Source organism: Puma concolor, chromosome B3, assembly GCF_028749965.1.
Source record: "Puma concolor isolate L17-30 chromosome B3, mPumCon1.1.hap2, whole genome shotgun sequence".
Lineage (NCBI taxonomy): Eukaryota > Metazoa > Chordata > Mammalia > Carnivora > Felidae > Puma > Puma concolor.
The window spans coordinates 31,037,915-31,052,970 of record NC_141672.1 but is presented as its reverse complement, the minus strand read 5'-3'; the positions used below and the strand labels follow the sequence as shown (position 1 = coordinate 31,052,970).

Here is a 15,056-nt window from a genome sequence, read left to right as displayed (position 1 = left end):
TCACAACAGCTCTCTGTGAGATTGGAGCTTTTATTGTCCTCATTTTACAGATCATCCTCTATCCTCATTTCTCAGATGAGAAGCTGAGAGCTTAAGTACCAGGTTCACCCGGCGAGGAGGTGGGCTAACCAGCCTTTGAACTGAGGCACAGGTGAAGGGAGTTACATACCTTTAAGGTTGATTTCCAGGACAGTAATATGATCTTCTTTAAATGGCTGCTTTGTGTTCAGTTAAATGTGCTCTCAGATACAGACACCTAGTTTTGTTCCTGTTGCTTGTTCACAGTGCTAGTTCATGACAAAAGTGGAAGAACATCCAGATGAGTCTGCTGAGGTCAAATCTGTCTTGTTGTGAAGCAACAGTCTGCTCTGAAGAAAGTTACACCATAGGGCCAGGGGAAGTCCTGATATTTCAAGTATTCAATCTAATTGACCCTCAGAAGCCACTACCTTTTTTTTTTTTTTTTTTTGGCATGAATTTAAAAGAGGAATTGGTGGTGAAATACTTGTAGAGTGGTGGATTGAGTTATATCTTTAGTCTTGATTGTGTCTTTTTTTTTTTAAGTTTATTTATTTTGAGAGAGTGAGAGTGCATGCATGGAACAGACAAAAAGAGGGAGAGGGGGAGAGAGAGAGAGAGAGACAGAGACAGAGAGATGAGAGACAGAGAGAGAGAGAGAGAGAGAGAGAGAGAGAGAGAGAGAGAATTCCAAGCAGGCTCCATGCTGTTAGCACAGAGCCAGATGCAGGGGTCAGTCTCATGAACCATGAGATCATGACCTGAGCTGAGATCAAGAGTCAGATGCTTAACTGACTGAGCCACCCAGATGCCCTTTGATTGTGTCTTTGAATCTTGTCTCTGAAGCCACCTACTTGTAGGACAGAGTCCCCAGATGCTAGTGACTCTAGTTCTTGATTGTTCTTCCCTTTCCTCTTGTCCAGCTTCTCCTACTTCCTTTGCTCCCTTTCTTTCTCTTCTCCTTTCCCCTCTTCTTTTCTCTTTTCCCTCCCTTTTGCATCTCTGCCAAGATCTTTGAGCGCTAATGCTACAAGAGAGAAATATAGTCGTTTCTTCTCTCAGGAGACTGAGTTGTTTAGTGGAGGCAGGTAGACATGTTTAAAAAAAAATCACTTTTTATTTTTTTTATTTTTTTTTAATGTTTATTTATTTTTGAGAGGGACAGAGACAGAATGTGAGTGGGTTAGGGGCAGAGAGAGAGGGAGACACAGAAACAGAAGCAGGCTCCAGGCTCTGAGCTGTTAGCACAGAGCCCAACGTGGGGCTCAAACTCACGAGCTGTGAAATCATGACCTGAGCCGAAGTCAGACGCTTAACCAACTGAGCCACCCAGGCGCCCCAAAAATCACTTCTAAAAACTTGACATTGTAGTGCACAACATCATTTTTCATCAATAATATGCTCAAAAACACAAGCAGAACAAATGATTCCTAATGCTGGCAGAACTGTAATCAAATGGGTCCTCTTGTACATTATTAGTACTAGAAAATATTGAAGCATTAGGGAGGTATACGATTTTCATATGATCCAATGTACAAATCAAACTATTGTGAACTTCAAAGACGTTTGCACTTAAAACACATTAGTGCATTGGATTGTGGGCGTATTTTAGCAACCCATCCCTGAGAAAGTTCCCTGAAGAGAAAAGAAGACCCCAAGGAACACCTAAGGGACAACTTTTTCAGGGGGTCCTGGACCAAGGCAAGATGTTCGGGGTGTCTGTGGACAATCAGTGTTCATAAAGGACAGATTGTCCACAGGTGGTGCTGTAGACAGCAGGGCAACAAGAGTGGGAGGAATGAGTGAGGAGGTGTGTAACTGAGAGTAGACAGAATGAGCTACTTGGAAAAATGACTGAGATGCAAATAGATTCTTACGCACAAGAAACATCTATATTCTTGTCAAACATGATCAGATAATATATATCTAAAGCCATCACAGTGCCCCTTTCTCTTGAGCTAGTAATGCGATTCCTGGGAATCTAATTTTAGGAAATATTTCAAAATATGGAAAAATCCATATGCATGGAAATTATTCATTTTAGTTCTACTTATAATAGCCAGAAATGGGGATGCTCTGCATGTCCCTCAGGAGAGCTATACTTAAGTAAATTAAAAGCATTTCCTTGGTGGAAAGTTACACAGCAATTAAATGATGATCTTGGAAGACGGTGAAGTAATTTGAAAAATGCTCAAATGATTGAAAAGTATAGTAGCAATTGTACCCTTGAAACTACGTGCATATGTGAACCAAAACCACGTAAAAAGGCAAAAGGGAGAAAAAGACAGACAGGAAATACAGCTGAATGTTTGTAATGCGTTGGATGTGAGATTATGGATGTAAAGTGGTTATTGTCATACCAAGCCCGATTGTATGATGAATTTGAAATCTCCTTAACCACGAAAATGACATAAATACAAACACCGAACGGTAACACTGTGGTAAGTGTATGATAGATGCGGACGCAGAAGCCTCAGCATGATGTGTGAGCAGAGTTAATGGACGTTTTATCTGGGAGATAATGTTATAGTTGAGTCAGTGAGGTGTGTAGCTTGAATCAAGGGCCCAGGAGATGAATACAAAAGGGCTGCAGACATGGGCAAAGGACAGACACTGGTGGCCTACTGAAGTGGGAGCGTGAGCTTTGCCGTGGTATTTGTGTCCCGTATCTGAATCCCATCCTGTCATGGCTGGTTTGCCAAGGGAGCTACTGCTTTTTTCCTTTCTTTGGGGGCCCTTTCTTCCATTTCATTAAGGTTTAGTAGGTCTGGGGTTGCTCTCCCTGGGAGCTGTTGATGCCCTAGTGAAAGGTGAGCCAGATGCATTAAGACTGCTCTGCCCGTTGGTCTTGTGAGGACCCCTCACTTTTCCCTTTGGCTCCGGCTAGGATTCATTGTGTTTGGACTCATTAGTTTTTTATGGAAGCGATGGTAGGGATCATCATTGTAGTAGTCACGGATACCTTTTTTGAGCGCTTACAGTGTCAGATGTTCTGGTAAGTACTTTCAAACTTGAGGAGGAGACATTACTCTTCCCATTTTATAGATGAATGCATGGAGGCTTAGATACATGAAGTAATTTATTCAAGCTTATACAACTTGAGTATACAGAAATACAGTTAACTTTTAAAAACTTGTTTATTATTTACAAAATAACTTCATTGGCTGAAAGTTGGCAATCTCATGTCAGTCCCCCAATCGCTGTATTTCCCCCCTGGAAGTTTCCTTGTTCACGAAGTCACAAATCTAGGAAACCCTGAACTAAAACCTCAGGGCCCCTGGTTTGACAGTGGAACAGAACATTTAAAATTGGAAATATTCTAGAGAATCTAGACTACAAGATTGCCGTAAGTTTCAGAAGAAGAGCCAAAGATTTGGCTTGCTGCTCCGAGTTGCACACTGTGTACAAAATATCTTCAGAATTTGATAGCTTCATTAGTTAAGACTTAGGAAAGAGCCCTTTCTTAGCGCTTGTACGGTCTTCCTTGCATGTCTGTGAGTGAGGCCCATTCACAACTACATGACAGGGGTCCCAGTGCTATCCTTTCCTACTAGAAATCATCTTTAAGCACATCTCCAAACTGTAATATGAGCATATGTGAGTGTCAAATGTGGCATGCTCTGTATTTAAGTAGAACTTTGGAAGAAAAGCCAAAAAACCTTAACACTTTGAAATTATTCAAAAAGAATTTTTAAAGTTTATTCATTTTGAGAGAGACAGAGAGAGCAAGAGTGGGAGGGGCTAAGAGAGAGGGAAAGAGAGAATCCCACGCAGGCTCCGTACTGTCAGCACAGAGTCCAATGCGGGGCTGGAACCCATGAACCATGAGATCATGATCTGAACCGACATCAAGAGTCTGACGCTTAACCAACTGAGCCACCCAGGTGCCCCTGAAATGATTTTTAAACGAATAGTTTTCCTGTCTTATCGATGCTACTATATCCCTTTTGTGCAATTTTAGTGAAGTTCTTGAAAACACAGAAGGAAAGCAACATGTTTCGTCGTGTCTCCTTTCCCCCCCGCCCCCCAGTAGTAGCTATCATCAAGCTAACTTCTAGCTCTTTCTTGCTTTCTTGAATTTATATATTTCTGTATATACAACAATTTAGGGAGAATAATAGTAGAAAACAACTTTTCCCTTAAATAAAAAATTACAAAATAGAAAAATGATAGAAAAATCAGAATTACATCGTGCCCATCAAGGAGGGAAAGAAAATCAAAGTGTGATTTTTTTTTTTTTCATTTTTAGATTGAACTAAATAGGCCTGGGTTTGTTTGCATCGTGGACATAGTATTCTTAACAAGGTACTAGAAGCTTGCAAGGCCACTTTAAGCCTAGACTCAGAAATTATACATCCTCGCTTCCACCGTATTCCATTGGTGAAAGCAAGTCATTAAGACCAGCAGAATCAAAAGGTGGAGAAACAGATTCTACGTCTGAGTGAAGGACAATGGCCATTTTCATAGTCTGCCAAAGCCACGACTTTGTCGTAGGTTATTAACAGAGTTAAATGAGTTAATGTAAGTAAAGTGCTTGGGAAAATACCTGACATATAGTAATTACTATGTTGTTATGATGATGATTGTTATTTCTAGATGTTTCCCCAGGAGCTTATTAAATGTCTTTTAATCTTTTGTTTAGTTTTTTAAAATGATGTGGGAGGAATAGCAGTGACTTTTCAGGCCCTGAGAATGCTACTTACGGGCTGATGTCCTCTGCCATCTAAAACAAGGGTGTGTGAGGTGATAGAGGCCTTTCTTTGGCCTCTCAGAGGCCCCTCGAGGTGGTGCTGTTGGGGATCCCCAGGATCCTGTGTTTTCATGCTTTTTTCCTTTCTTCTGTCAAAACTAATGCCCATCCTTTATTTTTACCGTTGTAGTGTTTACTAAATGTGAGAGATATGTCCCTTTACAGGAGAGCTGTCTTGTGAGTATGGGTGTGGTGTTACCTTTTTATTATAATGTTACTTGACTATTTGCGAATAACCAAAGCCATGGATAGACTAATTGTGCTTGCCTGTAGCCTTTATGCATCTATAAAATTAAAAAAAAAAATTAAAAATTACATTTTAGCAGAACAGATTTAAAAATTAAAGGCAAGAAAACGTTGGGGATTTCAAACTAACGGCCTTGACCTAACATGACAGATGATGTTATTTTTACTAAAATGACATCCTGGCTCCAAACCACCATGGCCTTTGACGCCTTCATTTTCCCACAGTTTCCTCTGCGAAGATGACTGTAAGCCCTTCCATTTCACAGTGTGCTGTGACATTATTCCTCCTTTGTTTGGCAAGAAAGCACCAAGACATCAATTCCACCTCCGTCCACCTCTCTTTGGCCTGCAGTAATTAGCGTGGCACTCCTTGGTGTATGCTGACTTGATTATAAACACAAATATGAAGGCTGAAGTCATCTAGCACTGCTTGATTATAAGATGGTTATATAATTTAGTGCCTGTAAAATTTTCGTGTGCAGGGGCGCCTGGGTGGCTCAGTCGGTCAGGTGTCTGACTTCGGCTCAGGTCATGATCTCACGGTCTGTGAGCTAGAGCCCCATGTTGGGTTCTGTGCTGACAGCTCGGAGCCCGGAGCCTGCTTCGGATTCTGTGTCTCCCTCTCTCTCTGTCCCTCCCCTGCTCGTACTCTGTCTCTGTCTCACAAAAATGAATAAACATTAAAATTTTTTTTTTTTTTTTTTTAATTTTAACGTGCCCATGAATCACCTGAGGATCTTGGTAAAATGCAGACGGGGATGGGGCCTGAGATTCTGCATTTCAAATAGATTTTCAGGTTTATGTTCATGCTGTTGACCCAAGGACTGCTTTGAGTGCACGGATCTGATTGTGCCTCTATGAATACTTTTAGATTATTATTTCAGCTAAATACGCAAACGTTGGTCAGTAGAAAATACACATGTCGGTGGATATGTTCATGGTTCCCAGTGTCAGAATAACCACTAAAACATAAAAGGCAGCTAGGTTATTAGAGTATTATAGAGGCCCTGTAGGAATCAGATCCTGACACTAGGTGTGAAGCTGCACGTACTGAATGTCAGGCATCACCGGTAATATATGAGGAATGACGATTGGATGAAGTCCTCTCTGGACTTTCCAGATATAACTCACAGATGACTCCTCTGCCAGCGGGACAGGCCAACTGTGGTTTTGCCTCTAATAAATCACATCTCTCCCTTTTTACCCAGGCAAAATTTTTTTGTACCTTATTCACCACTTACGTTTTTCCTGGTCTTAGAGTTAACAAGAGCTCCCTTTTTCAATTTTAATGTCCCGAGGGCAAGGATTATGTTCTATTCGTTTTTGTCCTTTCACACAGTGGGCATATAAACAGTTGTGGAACTGAATTTATTAGCTAGATAAATCTTGTGAGTGCCCTTTGCTATTTGCATAACTAAGGTTTGATTTTCTTAAAATTCTAGGAGTTTTGCCCTCTTTCATATTTCAGGACACATTACTTTATTTACTACTTTTTTTTTTCTTTTTTCTTTCTAGGAAATATTCCCCAAACTTGACTGACTGAAGCTCAGTCTCTGATATTTGAACTCACACCACATTTTTATTCTTGGCTCTGAGATGCACTTTGCTTTTTATTTTGTTCTGAGGATACTCTTTGAGAAGATAAGAAATGCTTGTAGATATTTAGTGGGTAATTTGTGGGACCAGATTTATCTTTTCTAAACAGTCCCACAGTAGTCTTCTGGAGAGGCAGTAGGGTGAATTTGTCTTCAATTAAAGAAAAGTGCAAGATTGTAGAGAGATACCAAGGCATTGGCTTTGTGCATAAAATATCTTTTCCATGGGGAAAAACAAAACAGTGCCCAACTTTATCAATAGACCATTATAAGTTGTCTTTGACATGGGCTCCCAGTACATTCCAGTTCCTCTTTTGGCTTGAGAAGCTGTCAGATAATGATTGGGACAAAAAGCTCTAGAGGTCATGGTGGGATACCTAGCAAACATAGGGATACTTTGTATAGCACATCATTGAACCAGGTAGATAGCAGGTAGAGAGAGACCAGGGAGATAGCATATGAGTGGTAAGGCAATCTTCCCATGGTTTGATATGATTTTTTTCCTAGTTGTTTGTCTCTGCCTATCTTTCCACCCACCCATCTATCTAGCCTGCCTGCCTGCTGCCCATCTATCCATCCATCCATCCATCCATCCATCCATCCATCCATCCTCTTATTGAAAAATAAGACACACACTCAAAACAAAAACAAACAAAAAAAACCCCAGACAATGCAAGGATAGCTTACTGCAATGATTCCTGAAGTGTGGTCTCCACATTAGCAGCACCAGCATTGTCTTAGAACTTGGTAGAAATACAAACATTTGAGCTTCTATGTAGACTTTAAAATCATAAACTATGGAGGTGAGATCTCTGTTTTAATGACCCTCCAGAAGATTCTCATGCATGCGCTTGAGAACCACTAGTTTAGTGAATTAGGTGGACATTTTTCTAACTACCTTGTAGGTCAAGAAATAGAACTTCCCAGTTAACTCAGAAACCCCTCTATGTCCCTCTTCCCAACCACAGTTCCTTCCTTCCTCCTGAAAAAAACACTCTCTTGAGTTTCTCAGTAATTGTTCCTTGTCTCTTTCTAGTTTTTTTATTGAAATGCACAACCCCAGATACTATAGTTTAGTCTTTCCTGTTGATAGTAAATTTGTCTTTCCATGTGCAGCCCCCTCAGCACTGTCACTTTCTTTCTCATACAATGTATCTATTAAAGATCCTAGATTGTTTGGCTTGTTGGACTTCCTAGAGGGTAGATTTTGCTGGTAGTATACTCATGGCATAGTTCCGTGTGATCCTCTACATTTCCTGCATATTGGCAGCTAGATATAGAGGCTTTATCAAACCCAAGCTTGATCCTTTTGCCAGGGCTGTAGGTGGTACTGAGTTCTTTGATGACGAGGCATAGGATATGTAGCTTTACAGTTTTTTGATGTTATCAAGCATAACTGTTCAATACTTGGATCTACTGGGAGGTGTATATTGGCAATATTCTGTCATTTCATTTTCACTTTTACTTATTAGCTGGAATAATTTATGTAGAATAAATGTGTATCACTATATGGCTCCCCAGTGATAGATTCATACATGAAAAGCAGATCAAAGTCTCCTCTTTCTTTTTATTTACCTAGTTTTCAAAATGATGAATTGTTTCCCTGTGATGTTCAGAAAATAAGCAGTTATTTATTAAAATGTCATTATGAACTACTAGATTTGAACATACTGGAAGGCTGTCAAACGTTGGCAACCTTACCCTTATTAAAGCTCAAACTGCCCTTACCTTTGGCCAATGGGAGCTTCTTCCGCTTGCTTCCTGATTCCTCTTGATGTGACTTGTTCTCTGACTTCTTCCTTTTTTTTTTTTTTTCATGTTCATCTTGTACATTTCTTATCCTAGATCAGCAATCAGCCATTTCTCCAAGAAACCTCCCTTTTAATAGGAATAAGATAAATAAAACCACAAACTAGGCACTCATGGGTACTGGCTTTGTCTTTTATTTTATTTTTTTTCTGCATCTTTTCCATGACAGAGCTAGGAAATATTTATATCTACATGTCTTTTTCTATACCTATATATAGTGAATTTATATATATTATAATTAAATATGTATTTAAATATAAATAAAGTTAAAATACTTCACAAATTTATTCTAAAGTTTACAATGGAGGACTACACAGTTTTTACTTCTTCTCTCTCTTTCTTTAGTGTTTATTTTTGAGAGAGAGAACGAACAGGGGAAGGGCAGACAGAGAGGAGCTCTCTGTCTCCCAAAACGGGCTCTGCGCTGACAGCACTGAGTGTGGTGTGGGACTCGAACTCACAAACCATGAGATCATGACCTGAGCCGAAGTCAGATCCACCAACTGAGCCACTCAAGTGCCCCCACTTAACTTATTCTATATGGTGTCCATATCTCATTTCTTCCACTGTAAGAATCTTGGTTCTCAAGGACACAGAAGATGCTAGCTTAGAATATCTTTCTTTCTTTCTTTCTTTCTTTCTTTCTTTCTTTCTTTCTTTCTTTCTTTCTTTCTTTCTTTTTTTAATGTTTATTTACTTCTGAAGGAGACAGAAAGGGTGTGAGAGGTAGAGGGGCAGACACACACACACATACACACAGAATCCGAAGCAGGCTCCAGGCTCCAAGCTGTCAGCTCAGAGCCCGACGCGGGGCCTGAACTCACAAACTGCAAGATCATGACCTGAGCCAAAGTCGGATGTTCAACTGACTGAGCCACCCAGGCGCCCCTAGAATATTTCATAATTACCCATTTGCTCTATTCCACATTATACATATACTATTATTACTATCACCACCAACTATGATCACTAAAAAGAGTTGAGAATTTTTTATGCATGTGTTATTTTGATTTTCCCCTAATTCTTTATGGTTACACCAAATCTGTGTTATTAGCCAATTCTTAGTACATGCTATACTCTTCAGCATTTAACCTCTGTTTAATGTTAATTCTTAGTTTTATATATGTAATGCTTACATCATCTCTGTATCCTAGTCCTTTGGTTATCTGAAACTCATTCTCTAGTAGATTCCTTAGGAAGGGGGTTATGGTTCAGTTTTGCTAGACATAAAATCCTTGGCTCAGATTTTCTTTCTTTGAATATCTAAATATGTTCCTCAATTATCTTATGGCATAAAACATTGCTGTAAATTCTGATAATCCAGTTTTCTTTCTCTTGTCGGTCATATTCTCTTTTTGCCTAGAGTTTGCCCAGAGTTGTTTTGTTTCGTTTTTTCCTTTAAAGTCTTAAAATTTTACCAGTGTATGTCTTGGTGTTGGTGGTTCTGGGTGATTATTCTCACATAGGTAGTTTCTTTTTAAATTATATGTTAACATGCAATTTACAAATTGTTCTATTTTAGGAAAGTTTTCTTCTTTCTTTTTTTTAGGAAAGTTTTCTTTATTAAAGTTTTTTTTTAATTTTAATTTTTGTTTATTTTTTTTTTTGGTATTTGTTATGTTCCTTTTTTCCAAAATTTCTCCCCCCCTTTCAGAATCTCCTATTATTTTATTATGTTGCATCTTATTTGCTTGTCTTCAAAGTTTGTCACTTTTCCTGGTAACACTTTCTTCATTTTTTTTTTTTTTTTGATTTGAAACTTTCCATTTTCTCCTTCTATTTATCTGAAGGTATTATTATTATTTTCATTCACTCTTAAGTTCCTTCTAGTTAAGATTTTATTTCTAAAATTTCTAACTCCCTCAAGTTCTGTCACCTCATTTCTGGTGTTTTTTTAGTTTATCTATTCTGGTTTCTTCATGTCCAGTATATTTTCTCAGCGTCTTTTGGCACATTTAGAAATTGTATATTACAGTTTTAATCTGATTTAAAAAAAAATTTTTTTTTAACATTTATTTATTTTTGAGACAGAGAGAGACAGAGCATGAACGGGGGAGGGGCAGAGAGAGAGGGAGATACAGAATCGGAAGCAGGCTCCAGGCTCCGAGCTATCAGCCCAGAGCCCGACGCAGGGCTCGAACTCACGGACCGTGAGATCGTGACCTGAGCCGAAGTCGGACACTTAACCGACTGAGCCACCCAGGCGCCCCAGGTTTAATCTGGTTTTTGAGACTGTTTTCTTGGGTGTGCTTTTATTAACCTGTAGAGGTGGTATTTTATTCCTTTCTCTCTTGTTCTTATAGTAATATTGGGTAGAATTTGATCTCAGTGTTTCTCTGTTGCTCATTTTCCTGAAGTTTCAGCAAGAGACTTGGTTGAGATACTTTTTTCTAACTTCCCAGAACTCCCACTTCAAGTCATGTAGTATCTAAAAACAAACAAAACTTACTGTCTTACTTACTTACTTCTTACTGAAATTTCCTACTTTTGTTTTCCTTCCCCACTGTTAGCTGAATCTTCTGTTTTCTCAGTTTTGTTATTCCTGTTTTGCTCAATTTCGATTTTTCTCTCAGGAGTTTCTCTCCAATGGGAGGCTCTGTCTTGACAGCAGGAGTTGGCTATTTGTGTATTTGCTGGTGGTTTATCCTTACCTGCTTGAATTTTGGTGTTTGGGGAGAAGGTTATCTTATCACCTAGTTTTGTTGTAAATGTTACTTACATATTTTTTATTTTTCTATTTAAACGCTGTATGTTTATATGTGGGGATTCCAGGAGACCTACCCCCCCCCAAACCAAACCAAAACCAAAACAAAAACAGAAAACAAACAAACAAACAAACAAACAACAAACAAAACCCCACTATGTAGCTATCACCACCACCATCTCAGAACTTGTCTGTTGTTAAAATGATGATTGTAGCACTTTGGACTTCAGAACTTGAGAGACCCTGCATTTTTAGAGCTGGGGCAAAATGTTTTCAAACACAATTGTAAGAGGGAAGGGAAAGAATTGGCTTCTAAAATGTAATGGATTATAATTCAGAGATGGGTGAGCTGATTCTCTCTGTCTCGCCCAGCTACAGAGCAAACTCGGATAAAGATGACAATACGGAACAGGAAGGTACGATGGGGGCCGCAGGGGATTAATCAACACAGGTTAGTCTTCCTTTCAAGGCCTACGCCTTATCTATTTCTTCATCAAGTGAAGACACCTGTCTAGTTTCTTGCAGCAGACTATGTTAAATGGTTAGAAGTGTGCTGGCTCTTGCCCGCCCTGCCTGCCTCGCCCTGCTGCTGTCTGCTAGCGGGCCATGAGGTGAGGGAAGGGACTGGCCCCATATCACATAGGTGCTTTGAGAATCAGACCTCAGGCCTGCGTTTGCTTGGCTCGGATCCAAGATTCCTTCCGCCACCACAGTTTACCTCATCACCAAGTATTAAGAAGATGGATTTATTAGCCCAAAATAAAACTGGCTGATGTGGACTGTATGCTGTTTTTGTTTTTTTTTTTTTTTGAAGAATATTGTGAATTCTCCTTCCTTAAAAATCAGGGTTACCAAAAATAAAAATTAAAAAATACATTATAAAGAAAAAATCAGGGTAATAGCTATCACTGTGGCATTCTTCTGTTCACATAGCTGTCACTATTCAGCGAGCAGCTTGCTGTGCTGTTTTCCAGGCCTCGTTGGCTTCTTGCCACGCGTGTTTTTTTTTTTTTTTTTTTTTTTTGAGAGAGAATGTGTGTGTGTGCAGGGGAGCAGGGGTGGAGCAGAAAGAGAGGGGGAGAGAGAACCTTAAGCAGACTCCATGCCCAGTGTGGAGCTCACATGGGGCTCAATCTCACGGTCATGAGATCATGACCTGAATTGAAATCAAGAGTCAGCTGACTGAGCCACCCAGGCGCCCTGGCACTCACGTTCTTATTTACTGCTCACCATCTGGCAAAGTACTGTCATCATCCCTAGTTTATCCAGGAGGAATCCTAATACAACTTAGAGTAAGTGTGTTGTCCAAAACTACCCTGCGAATGCACTGTGGGTCCATGAAAATAGACACCCTCTTCTTCTTGGTGTTCTGGGCAGCAGAGAGCAGCTTCTCTTCATCACTGTGGCCACCATGGTCTGTACACCCCAGGACCCCCCCCCCCGGTCTCTGCCCCCACTGCACACAGACACACACGGAGAGTGGATGAGAGAGTACCCTGAATGATTATCTTGAGAGTAAGTCTGTCTGGTCTCGTGGGTCTTGTAGCGGCTATGTCTGTTTTCCAGCCTTCCCCCTTTCCATCTCTCTCCATCCTTGGCAGCCAGTTCTTTGGCAATCAGAGTGTAGACCGGTGTATCTTCCTTACTCATGCCAACCTGGACATCTTCGTGCCATTCTCTGTGTAAAACTTCTACCTGGACTCTTTATAATCTGTTACTTTGGATACCTCTGGTTGTAGAAAAGCAGTAACTAAAACAGAAATGTTTAGGGCAAAAGAGCTTTTTGTCTGATCCATTATGTCCATTGGCCCAGATAATCATCCCAAGGACTGCGTGAGGCTGGGGGGCAGGAGGCATGGCCCATGCTTTGCCAAGCCTTCATCTTTTCAGGGGCTCTTCATGTCCATTGGCTTCCTCACTTGTCTCCTCGTCTTGACCTTTATCTTTCTCAAATCCATTGAAGACATTAACCAACTCAGGCCCTAAGACGCTTCTTTCTCTAGGTCACCTTCCTATCTAGCACCCATGATGCCTTCTCATTGTTCCCCAAATCAAACCCAAACTCCTGTCTGACTTGGAGACTCTAATTTTGCCTCACTGAGCTCTTTGAGAAGAGGACCTAGGTTTGTAATGGTCTGTAATCCTTGTCTTCCTTCCACTCTGCCTCTCTCTGCCCCCTTTGCTTTTACTGAGTAACATTTTCTTTTCCACAGTTACTGTAAAAAGAAATCAATTCTGTTTAGCTAAAGTAAATTACTTCCAACTCTCCTTACATGGAAAAAAAAAAGGCGCTAAAGTGCTGACAGATACTGTCTCGGGATAGAGGGATGTTCTTGCTGTTATCCTTCCAGAATGATCAGAAACAAATTTAACTGGTGAATGGCCGTTCCATGTGGAAGGGAAGTGGTAACTAATGTAAAATTAGTAGACCTCCCAGGAGGATTCACAGTGTTTCTATGTCATTTGCCACTTCTATGTTACAAATCAAATAGCAGTCTCACCTGGGAAGGCAGGATGGGTCTGTCCTGTCCACCTTTATCTCTTTAAAATATAGCTTGAGTAACAGAGCCACATAAGCATGTGAAAATTTCTAGAACATTGCCATTATATATTATTCACAACACCCCCAACAGGGTTTGGATAAAATGCCTTTTCCTGACAGAGTTCACTGCCTCCACAGATCAAGAAACCTGAGGAAGACCCCATTTGTATGTGTGTGGCCAGCAGTACCCATGGGGGGTGCGTAGCTCAAGGGAGCTTCAAATAGCCATTCAGGATGGACTCAAAAAGGGAGCCTCAGAGGAGCAGACAGACCATTTGCCTAAATCATTTTATGCCCGTAAAAATTGGCAGACTTCAGCTGGTGGCAGGTGGATTTTAATTCATGTCTGGATGTTTCTTAACTACAAACATCAAGAGAGCTGGATGGGTCACTCTCTGCAGGCAGTTTCTCGGTTTTGCCCTCCTCCTTGGCTACCGTGCTATTTGTCTCTTTGGTATAATCCCTCTTGGAGGCCAGAATCCCCTGGCAGAGCTCCGGGTCTTAGAGAAATATGGCTGTAAAATGCTCGAAGTTTATTCTGATGATACTTGTCACGCTGGGCAGATGGTGGCATTTACCACGTTGATTGGCGAGGAGTGTTCGCGCTCCCAGACGCAGATGGGCCAAGAGGCCTTCCCGGCAGCCTCACATCCGCCCGCTCCAACATCCATCGTGGCTGCTAGTCAGCGGCCCCCTCTTTGTTCCGGTAACACTTGTGCTTGCGTTTCTTTCATGTTGCCCATCGGTGGTGGTGACGATCATCTGCCTTGATGAATGCCCCCTACCAGGCTGGCTGTCAAGTCTTCAAGGGCAGGGACCTGGCTTCTACTCCAGGGGCTAAGAGGTTCTGCACTCTGTGCAAGGTCACCTAGCAGCCGAGTGGCAGCAGCGCAGGATTCTAAGCTTCATTCATCAATCTCCAAGGCCCAGGCTGTTAATGAGAAGGCCTGTCATGTCACAGCCATCATAATGGCCCTCTGAGGGCAGAATGATGGGCGTAAAATAGTCCATCATCCTTTGATAATTACAACAGTAATTGTTTATTGGGGTCTTAGGAACTGCACCAATCACTTTAAAGACATTATTTCAGTTAATCTTCCCAACAATCCTATGCATAAATAATATAATCACCATTTTCAGATGAAGAGAGTGAAGTTCACAGAAAGTAAGAGACTTGCCATCCGGGTTGCACAACTAGCAAGTAGCTCCAGCCCTCACTCAGACTGCTCTGTTTTTGAAGCCCTGGTCTTGTCTGCTCTGCTTTAGTGCCTGTTGGCACAAATGGACGCTTGACATCTGAGAACTGCTCCAGACAGGGAGCCCCTCATCAGTGTGTGTCACTCTTCTTCACTGAAGCCCAAGCTCTGTAGATCATTTGCAGCTGCCTTGAGC

At 40.9% G+C, this 15,056-nt stretch overlaps 1 protein-coding gene across 13 annotated transcripts in view; it reads left to right on the top strand.

The window, feature by feature from the left end:
• The window catches only part of RGS6 (regulator of G protein signaling 6), a 599,839-nt gene that overhangs the window by 190,998 nt on the left and 393,785 nt on the right, over nt 1-15,056 (top strand). The gene's annotated exons all lie outside the window — the stretch shown is intronic.